This window comes from Diaphorina citri, unplaced genomic scaffold (assembly GCF_000475195.1).
Source record: "Diaphorina citri unplaced genomic scaffold, Diaci psyllid genome assembly version 1.1 scaffold547, whole genome shotgun sequence".
NCBI lineage: Eukaryota > Metazoa > Arthropoda > Insecta > Hemiptera > Psyllidae > Diaphorina > Diaphorina citri.
The window spans coordinates 84,066-97,650 of record NW_007377981.1 but is presented as its reverse complement, the minus strand read 5'-3'; the positions used below and the strand labels follow the sequence as shown (position 1 = coordinate 97,650).

Here is a 13,585-nt window from a genome sequence, read left to right as displayed (position 1 = left end):
TTTATTTATTTATTTATTTATTTGAGTAGGGAAAACATAGCCAAGTTGAAACTGAGAGAAGGTTGAAGGAATTAAGATTCATAAGGCACGAAAAACTGGGAATGCAGACTTGGCCTTTATTTTCTGATCTCACCACTTTTATAGGCCGACATTTTTGGATAGGAACTTGGCCTTTTTTTTCACATTTGTGTTTTTGTGGGTAGAGTTCTTCTACCCTAACTTGTGGCACTCTATCAGTAATTTTTATTTTCTCAGTGTATAATAATTATTAATTCGAATGAAAAGAACAAATAAAAGAGGAGCATAAAAGTACTTTATGCTTTTTTTCATGAGAATTAGACGACAATTATGCCTCGTTTACATTCAGCTCACTTCTGTGGCAATGAGCAGGAAAGTGGGCATGGAATTGGGCATGACGAGAATGTAAACACCTCACTCGCCTCGCCACTTCTACTGCCACTGCTCCTGCCCTGTGCTCCCCTTATTGTCGGTTTTTTGTGCACGAGTCAAAGGACCGGCATGACGAGGAGAAGTGAAGGGGCAGGAACGAGTAAGTAGTCTACTGCTGGAGTAAAGGGACTTTCCAGTCCCATTCAAACAATATGAACATTCTGACAAGCACTATTATTATTTATTACCTATTTCAATGTTCGTTTTGTTACGAAATGCGAGCACAGAGTGATGTAAGTAAGATTCGTTTCTCCAATGGAGAAAATTGCTCGGAATGAGCAGAAAAGAATAAAAAATGACATTTACGTAAACACTTGCTGCGCCCAGAGGCAAACAACGTGCCAGCGTGCCACTCTCATTCTTCATTTTCTCAGAAATAAAATATCTCGCGTCACTCCTCTTGCTTTCTCTTCAGGTTATTACTTTCTATTACCTTAGGTAGGTTGGTGACATTTGCAGACTCGGTAAGAAGCTCATGTGACGTGATAGTAGTGTGTTTATACATTATTTTAGTAAGTAAGTAAGTAAGTAAGTATTACCTAGGAACTGTAGGTGACATTACGTATCACTATTTTTCAAGAGTCGTACTGATTTTGGAAGATTTCTTGTGGGGGAATCTAGTGAGGAGGAGAATGGACGATAAAAGCCGCTTTGAATAGGAATCCATTAGTAGTAATTAAAATACATTGATCTGTCTTAGCTTTGAGATTTTGCGAAGCTTTCTTATTTCTTATCATTTCTTCCTTTAGCATTCATGAACTCAGCCTATATACCTAGTATACATATACCTACTCAGTGATATAGGTAGGTACGGAGAAAAAAACTAGCATGCCGGAAGCCCAACCGAGTGACTGGGTTCCGGAATTCTAATATGGAACTCTACATATAACGGGAAGCTCGACACTATAATAAAGCATTCCAACAACCTGACTCAGCGGAAGTAACCCAATAATATTCCTAAACTAAAAAGGACGCGGCACACAAGGGATCAAGAAGAGACCGCCTTAACATAATAAATATAATAGAGTTCTTCTAACCTAACTTGTGGCACTCTATCAGTAATTTTTATTTTCTCAGTGTATAATTATTAATTCGAATGAAAAGAACAAATAAAAGAGGAGCATAAAAGTACTTTATGCTTTTTTTCCATGAGAATTATATAGATGACAATAATTATGGTAGTACGAGTAAGTATTCTACTGCTGGAGTAAAGGGACTTTCCAGTCCTATTCAAACAATATGAACATTGGAACAAGCACTATTATTATTTATTACCTATTTCAATGTTCGTTTTGTTACGAAATGCGAGCACAGAGTGATGTAAGATTCGTTTCTCAAATGGAGAAAATTGCTCGGAATCAGCAGAAAAGAATAAAAAATGACATTTACGTAAACACTTGCTGCGCCCAGAGGCAAAGAACGTGCTACCCTCATTCTTCATTTTCTCAGAAATAAAATATCTCGCGTCACTCCTCTTGCTTTCTCTTCAGGTTTTTACTTTCTATTACCTTAGGTAGGTTGGTGACATTTGCAGACTCGGTAAGAAGCTCACGTGACGTGATAGTAGTGTGTTTATTCATTATTTTAGTAAGTAAGTATTGCCTAGGAACTGTAGGTGACATTGTGTGTCACTATTTTTCAAGAGTCGTACTGATTTTGGAAGATTTATTGTGGGGGAATCTAGTGAGGAAGTTTAGCGAATTCTCTTTGATTCTTTGCGAAGGTTGTCTCGTAAAAGGCAAAAATATCAAAAAAGAATAAGAGTTGACTCCCGTTGAAGTGGGGGTCAAAACAACAAGTGTTTGTATTTGTAGGTAGGTACCTAAATATTTAGTAGGTAGAGTAACTTTAGTTGCTTGGTACCTTCCTAAATTCGTTCTTTTTCGAAAATTTCAATTTTTTCTCATTTGAATTTTGACCAAAAGGGTCGTTCCATAATATAGGCAATAGAAAGTCGTGAGCTGTTTACACAGCATATTTTTCTGGGAAGGAAAAGCCACCACTCTCCACCTCACCGCTCCGCGAGGATTGTTCCCATTTTCTTTTGATATTATTAATATCCAGCCATGCATCAATAAATATACATATTACAGAACATTGAAATGGGAATGGAAAAACAGAGGAGGAAGAGGAGAAAGAACAAAAGATGCGGGGGATTTGGGAGAGAAAATGAGGAAATAGAAAGGAGTGGAGGAGGAAGAAGGAGAAGAAGAAGACGAAGAAGAAGAAGAAGAAGAAGAAGAAGAAGAAAGGGAGGAGGAAGAAGGAGAAGAAGAAGACGAAGAAGAAGAAGAAGAAGAAGAAGAAGAAGAAGAAGAAGAAGAAGAAGAAGAAGAAGAAAGTAGAGTAGCAATACGAGTGGAAAGCAAGTAGAGAATAATAAGAAAAATAGGAAGAGGAAGAAGAAAGAGGAGTAAGCCATAGAAAGCAAGCAGAGGGGTGAAATAAAAAAATGAAGAATAGAATTGGAAAGAAGGAAAATAAGAACAAGGTTGAAGCAGAAGGGGAATAGGCTATAAGGATGAATAAATCAATGAAAGCAGTCCATAACGTATCAAATAATCGAAACTTGTGCGATCTGATCCTAATAAGAAAAATCGCATGTCTGATCCTTCTCTCTTCGATTTCGGGACGAGAGGATTGTTCCCATTTTCTTTTGATATTATTAATATCCAGCCATGCATCAATAAATATACATATTACAGAACATTGAAATGGGAATGAAAAAACAGAGGAGGAAGAGGAGAAAGAACAAAAGATGCGGGGAGATTTAGGAGAGAAAATGAGGAAATAGAAAGGAGTGGAGGAGGAAGAATACGAAGGAAGAAAGAAGAAGAAGGAAAGTAGAGTAGCAATACGAGTGGAAAGCAAGTAGCGAATAATAAGAAAAATAGGAAGAGGAAGAAGAAAGAGGAGTAAGCCATAGAAAGCAAGCAGAGGGGTGAAATAAAAAAAAATGAAGAATAGAATTGGAAAAAAGGAAAATAAGAACAATGTTGAAGCAGAAGGGGAATAGGCTATAAGGATGAATAAATCAATAAAAGCAGTCCATAACTTATCAAATAATCGAAACTTGTGCGATCTGATCCTAATAAGAAAAATCGTATGTAACAGGCTTTAGACTAAAAAAATAATGCAAGAGGTATACACACATACATAAATGTATAGCTATGTAACTACATGGACAATGGTGACTGATTCGTATTGTACGATAAGAGGGAGAGAGAGGAAGAGAGAGAGAGAAGGAGAAAGAGTGGAGGTAGTGGAATGGAGGAGAGAGGAAGATAGATGAAATAGGAGAAGTGGAATAAGTTTTTTCTTTCAAGTTGCACGAAAATTTTCGCTCCTCTTTATTTAAATTTTCACTGCCTTTCATATCTTGAATTCCAATCTAAAAGTTTTTCACCACATTTTTCATAATTATCAGTCAGTTTAAGTTGTGTTGACAGTTCTTGTTTTAAAATAATGCAAAATTTTAATTTTATTTTAAAAAAAGATAAGTATTTTAAAAGTATTTGACAGTATTAAAAAATGTGTGTTTTCTAGTGTACTAGTGTTTAAATAGACATTGATCAAAACTAATGGATGGTGTATAGTTTTCAAGACGATCTTTCGTTTGGTGTAGGTGTCTATAAGAAATTCGAAGTGTAAAGCACTTTTTTATCAGTTTTAAAAAAGTCAACAAGTTTGGCCATGCCTCGGGATGAACTAGCGGGATTCCGGAGCGAAGCGACGGAATTCAGCTAGTAATAAAAATAAACCACAATAGTAGTCTGATGTAATGCAGTGAAATACAATAGTAGTCTGATGTAATGCAGTGAAATACAATAGTAGTCTGATGTAATGCAGTTAAATACAATAGTAGTCTGATGTAATGTAGTGAAATACAATAGTAGTCTGATGTAATGTAGTGAAATACAATAGTAGTCTGATGTAATGTAGTGAAATACAATACAAACCTGAGACTCAGAGTAGCTCAGGGGTAGAATGTTATACTCGTCATGTAAGTAGTGGTGTAGCTACGAAGATGTAAGCAGGGGCGGGAATCAGTGCTGGATCAACTGCCGGAGAAAGGCGAAGTGTACTAGGTACTTCGGTTTTTTCCGGCGGCTCATTGGAAAAATGTAATATGACGGCCCTTGATGAAACAGACAAGGAAGAGAGAAAGAGTGCTAGATTTATTAGAAAACATCAAGTAGACCATTCGCTTAGGGTATTTTAACGGAGGTATTTAAAAAGTTACTTCAAATAAATTTGATTAATTCCACATGATAAAATAGCAGATCAGGAGACACATACGGATATTATATCTACTATGCTAACCAGCTTTTATTGAGGACTCCATGCTACAATAGATTTTATAGTTCTCCTGGCAGAGAAACAAACGAAAAACTAACTAAATCTAAAATCTTCGGTTAGAAACCTGGGAATTCATTTGTTCAATACAAATGCGTTACGACTACAGAGAAGAAATCACAATGAAGGAATGAAGACATTTGAGAAAGAAAAATGAAGAAATGTGAAACCGTATGTTAGAAAGGAGAGAAGAGGGGATGATAATTCCTACTTGTTGCTCTTAGTCTGATGTAATGCAGTGAAATACAATAGTAGTCTGATGTAATGTGAAATTCAATAGTAGTCTGATGTAATGCAGTGAAATACAATAGTAGTCTGATGTAATGTATATAGTGAAATACAATAGAAACCAGTGAAATACATGTAATGTAGTGAAATACAATAGTAGTCTGATGTAACGCAGTGAAATACAATAGTAGTCTGATGTAATGTAGTGAAATACAATAGAAACCAGTGAAATACATGTAATGTAGTGAAATACAATAGTAGTCTGATGTATGCAGTGAAATACAATAGTAGTCTGATGTAATGTAGTGAAATACAATACAAACCTGAGACTCAGAGTAGCTCGGGGGTAGAATTTTATACTCGTCATGTAAGTAGTGGTGTAGCTACGAGACGTAAGCAGGGGTAGAAATCAGTGCTGGATCAACTGCCGGAGAAAGGCGAAGTGTACTAGGTACTTCGGTTTTTTCCGGCGGCTCATTGGAAAAATGTAATATGACGGCCCTTGATGAAACAGACAAGGAAGAGAGAAAGAGTGCTAGATTTATTAGAAAACATCAAGTAGACCATTCGCTTAGGGTAGGGAATAACAACACCAACAAGAGAAATACACAGAAACAAGAGTTTTATGGTCATTAAAATTATTTGCGTAGCCAGCAGCCAGCCTAGTTAGCTTGGATGGTAGTCCGTCTGCCTCGTAGGTAAGCCTAGGCCGCGGGTTCGATTCCCGCCCGGGGCTGATTTCATCCTGAAACGATAAGGCTCGATCTCGGAACGGCTGGTTTTCTCCTATCCTGTCTTTCTTCTCTCTTCGATTTCGGGACGATGAGACCTTAGTAGTTATACGTACAGTTCCCTCTATCAAACCTCTCTTATTTAAACCTTATTTTGATGAATTAGGGATGATAAAATTGATTCTACACAATTTTGTATCCTACTAGATTCACACGGTTACACCACTGGGTCTCTATTGATTTCTTTCAACTTAAAGGTCTTCCTTCCAGTTTTTCTCCTTTCTACTTTTCCTCCTTTATAAAACTTTCCATTTTATTTATACATTGCCCCCTGTGTATACTGTGTTCGAAAAATCCTGGAACTGGAACCCTGAATATATTTTGAATGACTAAGTAGGCGTCTACAACGGAGAACCGACCATCGAGCCTCGCCTAGTATCGACCCAAGAGAAAATAAACAAACCATGCTAATGAATAGAAGTGTCTCCGCCTTGATCACAGTACCAACTAGGTTGCCATTTTTTTCCGCCTTTACGGGACAAATAAAATTGGAAAAATGGGTTTAAAAAAACGGGATTTCCGATTTTTAACCGGGACAATTTTTTTTAAGGGGGGGGGGCGGCGGCAAAAAAAACACACTTTTTACTGTCAAAAATTGAAAAAATTAACATGAAAAGATAAGTCTTCATGCTTAGGTGGTGTCATGGTCAAGACGCTTACCTGGTAAACAGGAGGGCGTGGGTTCAATCACTACCGACCCTCATAGAAAATCAAGAAATTGAGCTGAGTATTTTTATCTTTCAACCCCTTGGTGAAAGATTTAAATTGTAGTTTACATCGGTCACCAAAGGGTTAATAATAACGGGATAACAAAAGATGAAACACTACCCGAAATTTCAGCTTCTAATCTTTAGCCCTTCAAAAGGACTTTTCGAACACTCTGTATACCTTTACTTTGTATTTTTATTTTAGTTTCCATCCCTAGTAAAATTTATTTACTTTTTAATACATTTCCTCTTCCTTATTACATTATTAGGTAAAAGATCTCCTTCATCTTCCCGAGTAAAAAAAAGAAACTTTTGAAGCATAAAATGGAACTTTGCCAACTTACTGACATAATACATAGGTACAGCTAGATAATAGGTACATAGGTAGGTAATACATAGGTACAGCTAGATAATACATAGGTAGGTAAGAGGTACTTGTGAAAATGAAACTTCTGTTTGAGTGACGATGGAGCATTAGATGTATGAATCTAATGCAAATAAAGGGCACGGTTAGTCCAGTAAAGGGCACGGTTAGTCCAGTGGTAACGCGCTTGCTTGCCATGCAGAAGGTCCCGGGTTCGAATCCCACCATCGACAAAAATTTGTACTCGTTTTTCGATTGCAAATATTTCAACGGGTTACTTTCTGGTGTTCCCGTGTTGACCCAGCACCTAAATGGGAAGTATTGTGCCCCTTCTCGCCCATCTGACGAAAGGCAAACTACGGGATGGGCATGCCACGCCACAGGCCACAACGTTGCTTAACTTCAGTGAAGCATTGGGGACAAATTGTTATCGTCTCGGGCTAACTGAATCGAACCCTCGACCCAGCACTTACAAGGCAGACTAGCTGCCCTCCAAGATAATTGTACGCTGGCAGAGAGAAATTTGAATAGTACGTGATCGGTGTTATTTTATTCGTTTGTTTACTGTGAAAAATAGATACCTCTCTATCATATTGAAAATTTTCTATTACCAAAAAATTGTGGTAACTGTGTGTGGATTGAGGGGGACTACTGGTGTATGAGAGGGATTTTGTGATTTATCTCTGCCATATTCAAAAATTTTGGGATTATTTTTTTAATTGAAAAATATAGGGGGAAATTTAGTTTCGGTAGTGATGGAACGTTTCATAGATTTGTGGTTGTGATAGGATGGATATAGATAGGTCAGAGTTTGCATTTACAAATTTGAACTCTAATTAAGAAAGGGCATCATATTTTAATTAATAGGAAAATTTTAACGGAGGTATTTAAAAAGTTACTTCAAATAAATTTGATTAATTCCACATGATAAAATAGCAGATCAGGAGACACATACGGATAATAATTATTATATCTACTATGCTAACCAGCTTTTATTGAGGACTCCATGTTACAATAGATTTTAGAGTTCTCCTGGCGGAGAGACAAACGAAAAACTAACCAAGTCTAAAATCTTCGGATTGAAACCTGGGACAGCTGAAATTTGGTAGGAATATTCCTTTTATGGTCTAGGTGTGCAATAAGAAAGGATTTTGCGAAAATCTAAACCGATCCTGAGATAACAATTTTTGATCGCTAAAATCTCCATAAGAAATACACAGAGTGCAGAGACTGCGGGAGAGAAATGTTCCGCTCTCGACCGCATTTTGAGTTTCGTTTATGTTTTTAGTTTAATAACTATGCAGCTAATAGGGAGCGCGCAGCGCGACCGTATTTTTTTATTATTTTCTACAAGTTCGGCCATGCCTTTTCTACATGTTTGGCCATGCCTCGGGATGAGCTAGCGGTATTCCGGAGCGAAGCGACGGAATTTAGCTAGTAAAACATAAAGCCATCCACTCATCCACCAATTTTTCTTTCTTAGCACATTGCATACTTCGTTTTATTCCACGGCGTTCATACAAACTATACCTCACACCTGACCTATACGTTATCCAGATGGACATCAACCCAAAATGAAAGAACCAATCAGAATGCGAGAATTCCTTGCATTGTTGCAACTAAGGTACCTAAAGATCTATTTTTATAAACTCTCTCTCTTTTAAAAAGTAGAGGTAGCTTCGATCTGTAACCTTTTTTTACAAGAGATTGAATCACTTTGCAATGTGGGAGGAAGCACTGTGCAATGTACCTTCCAGTAGTCTGATGTAATGCAGTGAAATACAATAGTAGTCTGATGTAATGCAGTGAAATACAATAGTAGTCTGATGTAATGCAGTGAAATACAATAGTAGTCTGATGTAATGCAGTGAAATACAATAGTAGTCTGATGTAATGCAGTGAAATACAATAGTAGTCTGATGTAATGCAGTGAAATACAATAGTAGTCTGATGTAATGCAGTGAAATACAATAGTAGTCTGATGTAATGCAGTGAAATACAATAGTAGTCTGATGTAATGCAGTGAAATACAATAGTAGTCTGATGTAATGCAGTGAAATACAATAGTAGTCTGATGTAATGCAGTGAAATACAATAGTAGTCTGATGGAATGTAGTGAAATACAATACAAACCAGTGAAATACATGTAATGTAGTGAAATACAATAGTAGTCTGATGTAATGTAATGAAATACAATACAAACCTGAGACTCTGAGTAGCTCGGGGGTAGAATTTTATACTCGTCATGTAAGTAGTGGTGTAGCTACGAGATGTAAGCAGGGGCGGGAATCAGTGCTGGATCAACTGTCGGAGAAAGGCGGAGTGTACTACTTCGGTTTTTTTCCGGCGGCTCATTGGAAAAATGTAATATGACGGCCCTTGATGAAACAGACAAGGAAGAGAGAAAGAGTGCCAGATTTATTGGAAAACATCAAGTGGACCATTCGATTAGGGTAGGGAATAACAACACCAACAAGAGAAATTTTGGCTAATACACAGAAACAAGAGTTTCATGGTCATTAAAATTATTTGTGTAGCCAGCAGCCAGCTTTGTGTAGCCAGCCTAGTTAGCTTGGATGGTAGCCCGTCTGCCTTGTAGGTAAGCCTAGGCCGTGGGTTCGATTCCCGCCCGGGGCTGATTTCATCCTGAAACGATAAGGCTCGTTCTCGGAACGGCTGGTTTTCTCCTATCCTGTCTTTCTTCTCTCTTCGATTTCGGGACGATGAGACCTTAGAAGTTATACGTACAGTTCCCTCTATCCAACTTCTCTTATTTAAACCTTATTTTGATGAATTATGGATGATAAAATTGATTCTACACAATTTTGTTTCCTACTAGATTCACACGGTTACACCACTGGGTCTTTATTGATTTCTTTCAACTTAAAGGTCTTCCTTCCAGTTTTTCTCCTTTCTAGTTTTCCTCCTTTATAAAACTTTCCATTTTATTTATACATTGCCCCCTGTGTATACTGTGTTCGAAAAATCCTGGAACTGGAACCCTGAATATATTTTGAATGACTAAGTAGGCGTCTACAACGGAGAACCGACCATCGAGCCTCGCCTAGTATCGACCCAAGAGAAAATAAACAAACCATGCTAATGAATAGAAGTGTCTCCGCCTTGATCACAGTACCAACTAGGTTGCCATTTTTTTCCGCCTTTACGGGACAAATAAAATTGGAAAAATGGGTTTAAAAAAACGGGATTTCCGATTTTTAACCGGGACAATTTTTTTTAAGGGGGGGGGGCGGCGGCAAAAAAAACACACTTTTTACTGTCAAAAATTGAAAAAATTAACATGAAAAGATAAGTCTTCATGCTTAGGTGGTGTCATGGTCAAGACGCTTACCTGGTAAACAGGAGGGCGTGGGTTCAATCACTACCGACCCTCATAGAAAATCAAGAAATTGAGCTGAGTATTTTTATCTTTCAACCCCTTGGTGAAAGATTTAAATTGTAGTTTACATCGGTCACCAAAGGGTTAATAATAACGGGATAACAAAAGATGAAACACTACCCGAAATTTCAGCTTCTAATCTTTAGCCCTTCAAAAGGACTTTTCGAACACTCTGTATACCTTTACTTTGTATTTTTATTTTAGTTTCCATCCCTAGTAAAATTTATTTACTTTTTAATACATTTCCTCTTCCTTATTACATTATTAGGTAAAAGATCTCCTTCATCTTCCCGAGTAAAAAAAAGAAACTTTTGAAGCATAAAATGGAACTTTGCCAACTTACTGACATAATACATAGGTACAGCTAGATAATAGGTACATAGGTAGGTAATACATAGGTACAGCTAGATAATACATAGGTAGGTAAGAGGTACTTGTGAAAATGAAACTTCTGTTTGAGTGACGATGGAGCATTAGATGTATGAATCTAATGCAAATAAAGGGCACGGTTAGTCCAGTAACACTCGCATTTACTTGCCTTCAACAATCATTTGATCGGACCGATACCGGACCGTGACCGGACCTTGACTGGCACTATAGTGTGAATCAAGCTTAATGCTTTGGGAATCCTGAGATTTTTATTATTTTTTTCAAGTTGGAATACAGTTGGAATTCCCGATAGAATCAAAGGCTTGTTTCAGATATCTGCAATTTCGAGGTGAACTGGTATTGATTTGTATATTATTGAAAGCCTAATATGTTGCGATAAGGAAACTGGGGTAGAGTTGTTGATCTTTTTTTCCAAGCGGTTTGATAGAGAGAAGGAATACAGGATAGGAGAAAGCCAGCCGTTCCCTAAAGTCCCGTTTTCCAGATTCAAAAAATGCTATGATAGTGATATCTAGAATTCGAGGAGGCTCATAGTTTATAAATCCATATAATATAAATCAATATAATATAAATCCATATAATATAAATCCATATAATATAAATCCATATAATATAAATCAATATAATATAAATCCATATAATCCTTCTCTTTGATTTCGGGACGAAAAGACCTCACTAGTTGCGGTTCCCTCTATCAAAAACCTCTTGAAAAAGAAAAATAAAATAAACGATTTGAATTCCCTCCCAAATCTATCTGTAAGATCCTACAGAGATCCCTCCTATGTTTCAATGTCAGTTTGGACATTGTAACCAATATGTTTGTAAAAATATTCACAACACAGATTCACCCACAGAAAATGTAGAAAACAAAGTGTCCCCCCCCCCCCCGCCGGCAATCGAACCCGGGTCTCCCGCGTGCAAGGCGAGCACAGTGAACACTTACGCCATGGGAGCTGACTTCAATTCTCATTTACCTTTTATTCTATCTTCTGTTCTCTTCTTTCTCCTTCGTCCCCTTTATTTCAACCTTTTCTCTTTCCTCCTACACTTTATAGTCTTTCTTCTTTTTCTCCTCGCCCTCTTGTTTCAAACCACCTGTCTATACCTTCCTCCGTATCTGCAATTGTCTGTGTGTATGTGAAATAATAAAAGGGTATACCTACCTTCATACCCTTTACAAGTATTTCTATTTCGGCTTGGTCTACCGTTGTCTATAGTTACGATCTGTCACTACTCTGGGGTTAACAGCTGGGGGTAGATTATTGAATGAACAAAGTGAGGTTTAAATTTTCACTCGAATATTTTGCCTTTAGTTCGTCTTGATAACTCTCGAAAGCTTCAGTTGAATGGAATGGCATTTGTTGAGAATGTTTTTATACCTACCCACCTATTTTGACCAAAAATTCAAAGAATAAAGGAAATTATCAAAGAAAATTTGAAGTTACTTAATAAATTATTCTCACGAAATTCTGATCGGTATTGAACCCGGGGGTCTCCGGTGTGTCACACCTACTCTGGACGTTGCTTCTCTTAGTGCTACCTTAACTAAGTTATTATTAATAGTCTAACTTATTTGGAGCTAAATTTGTATAAAGAAGGAGGAGTTAAGGAAAGCTATGTTAATGAAAACGCTGACAAACGCATGTCACTCCCACTCCTCTCTTATAACTTCGGCAAAACTGAAAACTTGTGTGTATCTCAAGGCTTAGATCTGATGTTTTACCAAAACGTTCTATTATCTCTGCTTCTAATCTCTTAAGCAGTGAAAACTTTCCCACCACTAAGTACACTGGGAAATCAACTCACCTCTTCAGTATAATATATTAAATTTGGAGAAATTTATGAGTGTTTCATCGCCGATTATGTTTCGTGGAAATTCAAACAACTGCTTTTTCGGACTCGTGTGGTCTGTGTAGTAGCATGTCCATTAAATAGTATGCTCCTCATCAGATGGGTGATAAAAGACACAATAATTCCCATTTCTGAATGAGTAAGATAATTTTCCGCATGGCATGGTAGAAATATAAGTAATCCGTTGAAATACCTACATATTTTCAAGTACCTACATATGCAGTTTTTACAGGAACACATAAAATATTGAGCTGCCATTTTACACCCAAAGTACTAAAGATGCTTAAAGGAACTTTTAGCTTCCTATCTATTTACTGTTTCTTTTCCTCCACTTCTCTCACTCTCTCTCTCCTTTTATCCTTCCAGCTCTCTCTCTCTCTCTCTCTTTCCCTTTATCCTTCCATCCCTCATTCTCGTCTCTCTCTCTCTCTCTCTCTCTCTTTCCTCCTCCTCCATTCTTCTCTCATCATTCTTTCTTATCTCGCCTTTGTTTTTCTATTAAAACGTCATAAATATAAGACGCTATAAAATAATATGATGATGGGTGAAAATTTTTTTTTAAAAAAAAAAAAAAAAAAATCTATCGTCATCATCAAGTTGATTTTGAGAAGGGAAACTGTCAACTGTCATGAATCCATCCAATATCGCTCTATCTCTCTCTCTCTCTCTTCCCCTTTATTTCTCTTTCTCTCTCAATAGAACAACAGTTGCGCTTACGTGGGTGAAGTTTCTAAGTCAAAGAGCAGAAAAAAAGAGGAACAATAGAATTTTCCTTTTTCTTCTACGACTTCTAGATCCCCAGATAAATCGATTTAAAATCTTGAACTCTGACGTCACGGCATACGCTCCCAAACACAGCACAGATTAACAGACTATATATGTAGCATTAACAGTAGTAATAATAGTAGTAGTAGGTAGTAGTGGTAGTAGTGTTGGTAGTGGTAACTTCAAGTACTGTATTACTTTTTATTGTGGCTTGTAGACATTTAGCTTTTTGTTTTTATTTTGTTGTATTTTTTATTTTATTTTATTGTATTTTTCCTTTTTT

General features: G+C 37.0%; 1 protein-coding gene across 1 annotated transcript in view; it reads left to right on the top strand.

The window, feature by feature from the left end:
* Nucleotides 1–13,585, top strand: part of LOC103509972 — a gene marked incomplete at its 3' end in the record, with an annotated part of 117,946 nt that overhangs the window by 24,721 nt on the left and 79,640 nt on the right. The window lies entirely within an intron of this gene.